The following is a 12,256-nucleotide window of genomic DNA, read 5'->3' as shown; positions in this document are numbered from 1 at the left end:
CACTTTAGGGCCCGGGCTGCCGGCGTTTAATGTGATGTCATGTCGTCGTGGTCACGCGCAAAAACAAGATATCAAAACTCGGTCAAAAGAAGTGAAGAACTGATCAAAACCGGTTCAAAATAAACTAACATGATTCAGAATAATTGGACAGACAGGAATAATCAAGCATTAAGCGCATTACTTAGCAGAAACTCGTGAAAATCGCTTCAGATTTTGACGAGTTTCCAAAGCGCCAATCTGGTACCAGCGCAGCGCAAGAGAGGGCGCCACCGCCCATTCCTTCTCATTTGTGCAAGAATAGCACAAGAACAACATAAAGGAAACACCGATGCACCACTGCTTCGCATTTCCCGGGTTTCACGTTAGTGGAGCCGCATTAGCATTGGATTTGAACTACATAAGCGCATAATATGAATCAAGTGCTTAATGTAGCTCCAATCCTGCTCCAATCCCGCGCTTGTGTACTTCAAACCAACGGCGAGCTAACATAAGTGAAACACCGGCGCATCATTGCATCGCACTTCCCCAGGGTCGCTATAACGTAAAATGATTACAAACTGTTTTGATTCCAAACTCCTGACGTCAAATTTACGTAACCACCAAAGCAAGAATCGGGCGGTGACACGCAGCGTTGTCTGAACAACCCAATCAAACACTTTCCTCGTTTATAGGAGGTCACCTTTGTTCGCTTTCAAAACCAATAACACTGTCTACACTCAGCGGTTTTTCTTATCTAATTGGCTGCAAAGAAGCGAGGAGCACGCTCTAACGGAGAGGGTTTCGATGGGGCCGAGTCAGCAAACTGAAAATAGATAACCGCATGAATAGGGTGGTGCCGGCTTCTCCTATTGGTCCGCTTCGCCTTACTTAGCTTGCGGTGGCTGTGCAACGGAAGGATAAGAATGCCGTTAAAACGGATCCTCAGCAAGGAAGAGTTGGCAGAGTGATGTCGTATGCATGCCGAAAGGGCTCGATAACGTTTTACTGCCACGCAAAAATGGTTTATCATGCGCAAAAAAATACATGCTCACCGGCAATATCGAGTAGCGAGCGCCTGAGCCATCGGCGGGCAGCCATCTTCTATTCCTTTCGGAACGGGGCAGTCTGCGGCTATTCAGAAAAATTTTGTGTTTTGTTCGGCATATTAATGCATTTTTTTTCGCGTACACGTCACTTTGACGTGGTGAGTTTTCGCGGTTTCGTGAGATCGCGTGATAGACAGGCGAAGTGGGCGTAGCTAGAAAACATTGGACCAATAGCAGAGATAGCATTTTGAAATAGCATTTCAATGGTGAAAAGGCGTCGAATCAGGAATAGTTATTTTTCTTCTGTGCGGTTTATTAATGCATAATCAGTGTTTACACCTTATATCAGATGGGGAGCTATCGCTGTTTTCGTGACGTCGCGTGACACACAGGCGAAATTGGGAGGGGCCCGAAAATGTTTTGACGAATCGTGGAGGCTGATTGCAGAAATTGGAATCAAAACAGTTTGGAATCATTTTACGTTATAGCGCCCGTTTCACGTTAGTGGAGATGCATTAGCGCTGGACGTGAACTACAAAAGCGCAGAATTTGAGCAGGATTCGAGGTACATTAAGCGCAGTATTTGAGCAGGGTTTGAACTACACAAGCGCATTAATTTTTTTTCTGCCTTTAGAAGAAGTGCCCGAAACGAAATATCTACAATCAGTGAGATGCGCGACCCTTTCACGGGTGATTTGTGTTTGTGCCTTGCTCATGAAGATCAGCGTCACTTAAGTCTGCTCAAATTACCTTGTATCTGGCAGAGGATCTTGCCGAGTTTTCAGGTTATAAAAATTAAGCGCTTCAAGCAATTACAGAACCATTTTTGCGTCTCGTGCTCATGTTGCGATAAACTTCAGCAAGCGGGCAATAGTGATGATTTGAACGTGTCTGTAATGTCGACATCACCGATATTGCCCAGAAGTCCGCATTTTAATGTGTCTCAGCGGCAAAAAACAATTTGGCGGAACCCAACTCACAATTTCTGTCGATGGTAATGCTTTTAGAATTGAAGTAATATACCAATTACCACAACGTATTCCACCATCGAAAGGAGTTACGTATGAGTCATGTACTGCAGCGGGATTCATCTTTCGCGCTTCCCTAAGAGCACTCGGCGCCAACTAGCGCCACTGCAGAGAAGCCTGGCCGTGGCATTCGAAATGCAGAGCGTGCTGCTGCGTGCGAACGCTGAGAAAAGCGTTATGCGGCAACCGGTCTTCGACGATCACGATGATGAACGATCATGATGACTTCGCCTCCCCTTTCAAGCCGAGTGGCGCCAAATAGTCACCTAGCCTGCTTGAGTTAATGACTTATGCTATACATGCTGCTTATGCTAGCATTTTTTTGTAAGTCTCTTTAATCTTTTTTCTCTCCCTCAAAACTTTTCTACCTACCTTGTGCCGCTACCTGTGCCTCTAACGGACCCAATTGTATCAATTTCTTGCGTGCTTTTTTCCCACCAATACATTAAAAGTCCCTTGCGTATCTCAAACGCACACCACTTGATGCTTATGTCCACTTCAAATCGAAGCGCTTCTGGAAGGTGTACGTTGCCTGCGGTTTTCACTGGTTGAATCCATACTCATACCATTGGCATTTGCTGAGTGGTCTCCAAATTTTTGCTCTAGCATAAACATGCCTCGTCTTGTTGCTCCGGTATGCACTTATCTTTGGGCAACCAGTTCGATACTCAAATAGCACATAGCCTTTTCTGTTATCGTAAAGATTTTCCCTTCTAATTTCTTTCTTGTAAATGGAAAGACCACTGTATATCTCCATAGCCTTTCTGTTTCCATTCTTTGCATCCGATTAACTGTCTCTGTTTCTCTCGCTTTCGCTTTCGTGAGTCCGGGTTGTCTTCTACACATTCATTTACCCTGTGCGTGGTTGCCAACTTTCTTGACCTTTTCCTCCACTCCGTGTTTTCACTCTTTAGTTACAGATACTTTTGCTCTTTAGCCGCCCATTTCTTTTGATCCATGTTCAAGAGTCTCTTTTGGAAACTTATTTCGCTTTGCGCTCCTGTGACTTCAAAAGAGGCCCAACGCACGTCACCGTGCGCTGCCTCATTTGTGATTTTACCTTGGGCTCCCAAAGCCTACCGGTTTACCGCTTTTTGGTTAACTTCCAACCCTAACAAGATATCAGACTGTAAGCACACAATGGCGTTTTTGAACATCAGCGCTGGCGCCATTACTCCTTTACAGATTCAACGCAGCACCTCATATTTATCGTGGCTTCAAAGTGCTCTATGTTTTAATATTGATAATAATAATAATAATAATAATAATAATAATAATAATAATAATAATAATAATAATAATAATACTAATACTAATAATAATAATAATAATAATAATAATAATAATAATAATAATAATAATAATAATAATAATAATGTTTATATTTCATCATCGCACTGATGAAGGAAGCTGTAGGTAAAAGCTGGTCTTCGTGGAGGCACCTTGACAAAGGCCCACAGCTACCTTTGTACAGAACAGTCAGCAGCGACAATTAAAATAAAATGCAACATACAGCAATTTCAATTAAATGGAACACACAGCAAATCTGCTTTAAGAAATACAGAGAAATATCTTAGTCTCATAATCACACAAAGCACAAGAACAAGATAAAGGTGAACAAAGGGCCAATGTAATTAAAAAATCTAGCATATGCAGCTTGCGCAATTCAGTCGGAGTACATTGAAGAAAATCTATACCAGCTTTCAAATATTTATTTAGTAATGTAGGTATTATGTAGGATAACTTATCTTCAGAATAATTTGTCTTCGGGGTTGTCACTTTCCACGGTTCTTTATTTCGTGTATGAAACGTTGTAATGTTTTGCTGTAGATGACAAAGGTCGTATAGAAAATGTCGATTTTCTTTTACTTCGCGCCTGATCACTACAGCTCATTTAAAAGCGTAGAGGCTATGGACGGGTAAAATTCCGGCCTGATGAAAGAATTCACCCGTGTGGGCATCATACGGTAAGTTAAAAAGTATTATGATATATTTCTTTTGCATCAGGTGTAATTTTTGCAAGTTCGTGGAAGTTGTGGAGCCCCATACAAGAAAACAATAGGTGAGGATTGAATAAAAAAAGTGATTTATATAGTAAAAGCTTTACTTTAAATGGCAACACTGATTTGCAGCTATTTGTCATACCAACAACGCGCGATAACTGCTTCAGCACACTGTCGATGTGTTCGTTAGATAGCATATTGCTTGAAGACGTAACTGCCACAATATTGATATGGTTTACCAGCTCAATTTCCGTATCACCATACGTAAGACGCAAATGATCGTTTATTGGATTATTTTTCGGTCTAAATAATAGCACCTTTGTTTTACTTGTGTTTATGCTTAAATTAATAAAACATAACCAGTTTTTTAGTTTCGCAAGAATCTCGTTCATTTTTTCTTGGAGTGTTATACTATCTTCAGCCGAAGACAGTATAACACTCCAAGACTGTAAGATATCAGACTGTAAGCACACAATGGCGTTTTCGAACATCAGCGCTGGCGCCATTACTCCTTTACAGATTCAACGCAGCACCTCATATTTATTGTGGCTTCAAAGTGCTCTATGTTTTATTATTGATAATAATAATAATAATAATAATAATAATAATAATAATAATAATAATAATAATAATAATAATAATAAATAACATATACTGAAATAATAATAATAATATATAAAAATAATATAATATATAATATAATATAATGATATAATAATAATAATAACATAAACTGAAAATAAAGGGGAAGCAGCATGCATCATTCTACATCATTATACTGTGTTCAGCCGAAGACAGTATAATGATGTATAATGATGCTGTATAATGATCATGTATAATAATAATAATGACAGTAAAATGATGCATGCTGCTTCCCCTTTATTTTGAGTTTATGTTGGTGGATGCTTGAGTAAGTCTTTTCTTCGTTTATGTATACCACTATGGGTATGATTTTCTGTTAAATTGACACCACTTAATTAATCGTGTCTTGATTAAACATCATAATTCTCAATTTCTATGGGCCTAGGGTTGTCGCTGCGTTGCTACACGTATTGGCAAGTGCATGTAAATCTCCTGCATTATGTGCTATGTCGTCTGCATACATCAGTCCGGGGACCTTCTTTGTCACCGTCTGCCCAGTATGCATGCAGGATAAGTGAAACCGTAATTCACTGCATTCGAGTCGTCTTTCTATGCCGGTAACACAATGCGTGCTCTCCAGGCTCGCGCTTCATTCTGGACACGCGGCGCCATCTAATGGCACTGACGAGAAGTCCGCGCGTGGCCTCGGAGACAAGACGCGTGTCGCGCCGGTGTCTGCGAACGCTGCCTATTGTTTTCTAGAGCAATTCACTGTCGTCAAGGATATACTTATTCGACTTCGCCCTGCGAAGTCGAATAAGAAGTCCAAGTCGAATAAAAAGGACAAATTCGACTTCGCCCTGCCATCTGCTAGCCGCCTGGTTAGCTCAGATGGTAGAGCGGCTGCCCCGGAAAGGCGGTGGTCCCGGGTTTGAGTCCCGGAACAGGACGAACTTTTCTTCAACAGCGAGGCTTTCTTTCGAGGAACCCGGTTGGGTTTCCATTGTAGCAAATTGCTACATTTGGGTGGATGTCTCAGTTTCCCTTTAATTACTTATCTCCACCTAGCGGATTTCCGCTGAACTATTACGTCATACACTTGCCTTTGCTTCGAGTTGTCGACAAATTCGACTTCACTCTGACATCTGCTAGCCGCTTGGTTAGCTCAGATGGTAGAGCGGCTGCCCCGGAAAGGCGGTGGTCCCGAGTTTGAGTCCCGGAACAGGACGAATTTTTCTTCAACTGCGAGGCTTTCTTTCGAGGAACCCGGTTGGGTTTCCATTGTAGCAAATTGCTACATTTGGGTGGATGTCTCAGTTTCCCTTTAATTACTTATCTCCACCTAGCGGATTTCCGCTGAACTATTACGTCATACACTTGCCTTTGCTTCGAGTTGTCGACAAATTCGACTTCACCCTGACATCTGCTAGCCGCTTGGTTAGCTCAGATGGTAGAGCGGCTGCCCCGGAAAGGCGGTGGTCCCGAGTTTGAGTCCCGGAACAGGACGAATTTTTCTTCAACTGCGAGGCTTTCTTTCGAGGAACCCGGTTGGGTTTCCGTTGTAGCAAATTGCTACATTTGGGTGGATGTCTCAGTTTCCCTTTAATTACTTATCGCTGAACTATTACGTCATACACTTGCCTTTGCTTCGAGATGTCAACAAATTCGACTTCACCCTGACAACTGCTAGCCGCTTGGTTAGCTCAGATGGTAGAGCGGCTGCCCCGGAAAGGCGGTGGTCCCGAGTTCGAGTCCCGGAACAGGACGAATTTTTCTTCAACTGCGAGGCTTTCTTTCGAGCAAGCCGGTTGGGTTTCCATTGTAGCAAATTGCTACATTTGGGTGGATGTCTCAGTTTCCCTTTAATTACTTATCTCCACCTAGCGGAATTCCGCTGAACTATTACGTCATACACTTGCCTTTGCTTCGAGTTGTCGACAAATTCGACTTCACCCTGCCATCTGCTAGCCGCCTGGTTAGCTCAGATGGTAGAGCGGCTGCCCCGGAAAGGCGGTGGTCCCGGGTTCGAGTCCCGGAACAGGACGAATTTTTCTTCAACAGCGAGGCTTTCTTTCGAGGAACCCGGTTGGGTTTTCATTGTAGCAAATTGCTACATTTGGGTGGATGTCTCAGTTTCCCTTTAATTACTTATCTCCACCTAGCGGATTTCCGCTGAACTATTACGTCATACACTTGCCTTTGCTTCGAGTTGTCGACAAATTCGACTTCACCCTGACATCTGCTAGCCGCTTGGTTAGCTCAGATGGTAGAGCGGCTGCCCCGGAAAGGCGGTGGTCCCGAGTTCGAGTCCCGGAACAGGACGAATTTTTCTTCAACTGCGAGGCTTTCTTTCGAGGAACCCGGTTGGGTTTCCATTGTAGCAAATTGCTACATTTGGGTGGATGTCTCAGTTTCCCTTTAATTACTTATCTCCACCTAGCGGATTTCCGCTGAACTATTACGTCATACACTTGCCTTTGCTTCGAGTTGTCGACAAATTCGACTTCACCCTGACATCTGCTAGCCGCTTGGTTAGCTCAGATGGTAGAGCGGCTGCCCCGGAAAGGCGGTGGTCCCGAGTTTGAGTCCCGGAACAGGACGAATTTTTCTTCAACTGCGAGGCTATCTTTCGAGGAACCCGGTTGGGTTTCCATTGTAGCAAATTGCTACATTTGGGTGGATGTCTCAGTTTCCTATTAGTCCTAAGTTAGAATGTGCCGCTTCGGTTTGAGATCCGCATCATAATAATTTGATACATTCGCTAGAAATGGTGCAAAATAATTCGATCCGTTTTATACTCTCTAATTACAATCGAATCTCGAGCATCACGGTAATGAAAGCTAACCTTAAACTACCTACGCTTGCTTCTCGGCGTGCCATGCTTCCCTTAAGCCTTTTTCACAAACTGTATCATCATCCTTACCTGCGCGATTTACTAATACTTCCTCCCCATTACGTTTTGCACCGTCTGGATCATGCTCATAAATTTGGCATTCCGTTGTGTAAAACAGAATTATTCCTACAGTCATACATACCACGCACATCAAATGATTGGAATTTCCTTCCCAAATTGGTAGTAACAATCTCAGATCATGAAAAATTTGTGACTTCATTAACGAATGCATTGTAACATCTTGTTGTATTTTGCCTCTTTATAGCAATTATTGTATAATTAGAAACACCGGACTGCTCTTTGTATTTATTGTATTTATAGTATTCTTTTGTAACATGTATTCTGCCTCTTCATAACTATTTTCGTATAGCCAGAAACATTGTGCTGCTTGTTGTAGTTAAAATTTTGTTGTTGTTCTGTATTTTATACCACCCCCCTCTGTAATGTCTGTTGACCCTGAGGGTATCATAAATAAATAAATAAATACATAGCGCTAGAACGACACAAGGACGAAGAAGAACACACGACGAGCGCTAACTTTCAACAATTGATTTATTGCAGCTCGTAAGCATATATATATTGACAGGGATGGCACTGCAACAGACACACTGAAGGTAAAAAAGAAAAGGAAAAGCAGTCATGTGGCTACTATGCCGAAAATTCAAGCTATTTCTTAGATAAAAGAACAGATGGCGTGCTACCACAATCATCACCTGCTCTAGCTATCTTTGCTGCTTCCACAATTTCCCTCGTTATCTTATTCCTGTAGCGATGGACAACAACAGTTTGTTTTAGTAGAGGGTAGCATGTTGCCTTCGCGTCACATTTTCTACAATGGGCAGCCAGGTGCCCGTCTATTGCGGTGCTCTCTACTTTATTACTATGCTCAGCCAGACGAACGTTTAGACATCTGCCCGTCTGGCCCACGTAGTACTTCCCACACACCACACGGTCTGGTGTAAACGTTGTTTTATTGCGATAGCAATTATATGGACACATAAACCGGATTTCTGCCGTCGCCGTCGCCGTCGCCGTCACCGTGAGGTTCCCTATAGATAAAATCTTCGCCGCGCGCCGTATGCCCGAGCGGAAGCGTGCGGGGACGCGCGCTATCACGGAGAGCGAACGCACTCAATCTCCCACGCGCAAGCAAGGAAGCAGGAAGCCAGCGCCAGAGAGAGCGAGGGGGGGGGGGGGGGTGGCGCACTTCTACTCTGCCAACAACCGCGCTCGTCGCTCGTCCGCACCGTCTCTTATCCACACGGCTCTGACCTTTATGCGCCGTGCATTCGCCGCTCAGTTTCCGTTCAAGCGGTAGACCGCACGTACCTTCGCCCGCGGCGGCGTATATGCGCTTGCTGCCAGCGTTTTGACAGTCGTTGTCTGCAGTCATTCAGTGTGATCTATTCATGTTTGTTTGTGCGCGCTCACACCACGCTTGTTCAGTTAGTAATAGTCGGGCCACATTTTCCAACGCACGCTACACATGCAATGCTGCCCGGAACGGCAGTGCAGCGCTACAGGTGTGTCCCTTCGCACGCGCTGCCCACGGGAAGCGCTTCTCATCAACACCACCGTTTCACACGCGCCTTCTCGTGGTCATCGAGTCTCTCTTCATATCGGTTTACTTACGCCGCAGCACACCTGCTTACTTAATCAGCTCATGTTTACTACAATTCATATTGCTACCAAAGCCGCTCACCTTACTTCGTATGACATTGCTGTGTTGCTATCGCATTCATTGCTTCGCCCTTAGGGCGAAACTGTGACATTTTTTTACAGCGCCTAACAAACAGTTGAGTTTGAATAGGTTGAGCTGTCGTACGAGGAAGCGGAAGCCAGTTTGCGCTACCGCGCACAAGGATCATTTTGTAACATGCACTCGAAACGTTGTGTATCAGATTCCACCTTCGTGTGGGAAGTACTACGTGGGCCAGACGGGCAGATATCTAAACGTTCGTCTGGCTGAGCATAGTAATAAAGTAGAGAGCACCGCAATAGACGGGCACCAGGCTGCCCATTGTAGAAAATGTGACGCGAAGTCACCATGCTACCCTCTATTAAAACAAACTGTTGTTGTCTATCCGCGGCGGCCGCATTTCGATGGAGGCGAAATTCAAAAATGCCCTTGTGCTTGCGTTGTAGTGCATGTTAAAGAACCCCAGGTGGTCAAAATTGATCCGGAGCCCTCCACTACGGCGTAATTGCCTCATAATCAGATTCATTTTCTCAAAATTTTTGCGCGCAAATAAACAGGGACGAAGAAAAGGAGACACAAGGACGAGCGCTTTCTAACAACTGATGTTTATTATTGAAGAACCACCGGCTTAAATACCCACAGATCTGCGCGATCCTGTCAATAGAACATGTTAAGAGCGCATAAAATAACGCTTGTCATAAAATGCCGCTACGCGGTCAGCATAAAAAGCAGCAATGTTCATAAAACAAGCACAAAAGGCGAAAACGCGTTAAAGATATGATGACAGCAGCGAATTCTCTTTATCTAACAATGAAACAGAAGGATGACTGATGCATTTTTCTTTTAGTTTTTCAATCCAGTGAGCTTCCACAATTTCTCTCGCGGTTTGATTTCTATGCCTAAGCAAAATGGCGGTGCTTTCAAGACAAGGTGAGCACGCATATTCTTCACAATGCATCGCCAAATGCGTACTAGGGCGACCTTTGAGACTAGACAAGTGTTCCCTTAGTCTCGTGTTAACGCATCTCGAAGTCTGCCCTACGTACACATGACCACACGTCAAAGGAATCTGATAAACAACGTTCATCGCGCAATCGACAAATTGGTTCTTACGTGGATGTTTTATACTACATCCTTTCTTAGCATCATCCTTACTTTCAAACTTACTTTTGACCTTAGAACACACACTGCCTATTTTGTTTTTTGCTGAAAACACCACTTTTACTTCGTAACTCCCAGCCACCTTCTTAAGCCTGTGTGAAAGGCCATGAACATACGGGATCACTGACACCTTAGAAGCTAAATCTTTCTGTCTTTGATTACTTGTGCATGATTCTTTATCCTGTTTTAGTTTTTTCATTAATCTAGAGCATGACGCCAGCATCACAGCGAGCGGGTATCCAGCCTTTCTCAACCGATTGACTTGTTCAAGAAATGCAATGTTTACAGTGTGATAACATGATTTCAACAACGCTGACCTGAAACATGAAATGACTATACCATTCTTCACAAGTCTGGAATGGTTAGAGGCATAGTTCATTAGCGGTTTTCCATCTCGGGGCGAGAATGACCAACACACATGTTCCGGTAGAAATTCTAACTTGACATCTAGAAACTGTAGCTTATTATCTACTGGTACTTCAGAAGTGAAAGTCAAGCCCTTGCCCAGAGAATTAAATGATTTTACTACCCTATTTTTGAAAACATCTTTGTCTACATGACAGCCCAAAATCAAGTAGTCATCTACATATCTGTATACCTTATATACTACACCTTCTAGATCTTTTGCCAGCTCTCTGTCTATGCTTCCCAGAAAAATGCTACTAAGGATGGGAGCTACCTTTGACCCGATGCACACGCCCCCTGCCTGTATATACGTTTCATCACAGAATCCTACGTGTGTATTAGCTAAATAAAAATGCAGAAGTTCAAGAAAGGACTCAACAGTCATCCCGCACGTGTTGCGAAATGACACCTCGTCATTCTCATTTGTTATGCAATCATTAACACTGCGCATTAAGGGCCCATGCGGCAAGGAATAATAGAGGTCTTGAACATCTATGCTGAATCCCCAGCTGCAACTTGTACTATCTGATGCCAAAAATTTCACAAGGCCTTCAGAGTTTTTTAATAAGTACGGATCCTGTACTTCTAAGGAATTCAACATTTTCTGCAAGAATCCTGCGACCAGAACCTGCCAACACCCTCGCTCGGACACAATTGGCCTAAACGGGATTCCTTGCTTGTGTGTTTTTGCAGTAAAAAATATATCCAATATCATTCCTTTTGAGTTCTTTACATGTGACGCGAGCTTTTCTTGGTTACATTTATTCAATAGCTCCACCGCCTTCTTTTTTACAATTTCTACATTCACATCACTTTTTCTAAAGCACTTGTTCACCGCTAGGAAAGCTTTTTCTAAATAACAATCATTTGGTACAACAACCAGAAAGCCTTCCTTGTCAGCTTGAACCACACGCAGATTATTCTCAACCAAATACTTAGCAGTCCTATCAATATTAGGTCTGGATATATCGCTTACCGAAGCCTTGGCCACCACGTCCACACATTCCACCACACATCGTTCTTTTTCTTTCTCTGGTACACTCCTGGCAATGTCCCTTGTAAGTGCTAATCTGTCGACGATGCCAATCCTTGGCTCCACGCAGAACTTTGGCCCCAACTTGAGTACCTCTTGATGCCGTTCTTCCACCGTTGCGCCCCCTAGTATTAGAAGGCGTCCCTCTGGCAATTCTTGTTTCTTCTTTTTCGGCAATGTCCGACGCACATCGTTCCAAATGGCTTCAGTTACAATATTTGCCTGTCTGCACCAGTCACGAAAAGCCTTCACATTGAACAGACCATCGGAAGGAGACGAACAGGCCACCTTTAGACATTCTTTGAAATGTCTAACCTGTCTATGGCTCTCTGATCTCAAGATCTTGATTATTCTTCTCCCGTGTCCCGCAGACGGGGGCAACCATCCGGTCACCAACAACACGTCACTTGGGCATTTTCCAAGTTTC

At 43.6% G+C, this 12,256-nt stretch overlaps 1 protein-coding gene across 1 annotated transcript in view; it reads right to left on the bottom strand.

The window, feature by feature from the left end:
- Positions 1-12,256, bottom strand: part of LOC119431864 (ATP-binding cassette sub-family C member 2) — a 191,937-nt gene that overhangs the window by 97,296 nt on the left and 82,385 nt on the right. The gene's annotated exons all lie outside the window — the stretch shown is intronic.

This window comes from Dermacentor silvarum, chromosome 10 (genome assembly GCF_013339745.2).
Source record: "Dermacentor silvarum isolate Dsil-2018 chromosome 10, BIME_Dsil_1.4, whole genome shotgun sequence".
Taxonomy (NCBI): domain Eukaryota; kingdom Metazoa; phylum Arthropoda; class Arachnida; order Ixodida; family Ixodidae; genus Dermacentor; species Dermacentor silvarum.
This window is presented reverse-complemented; position numbering and strand designations above follow the sequence as displayed.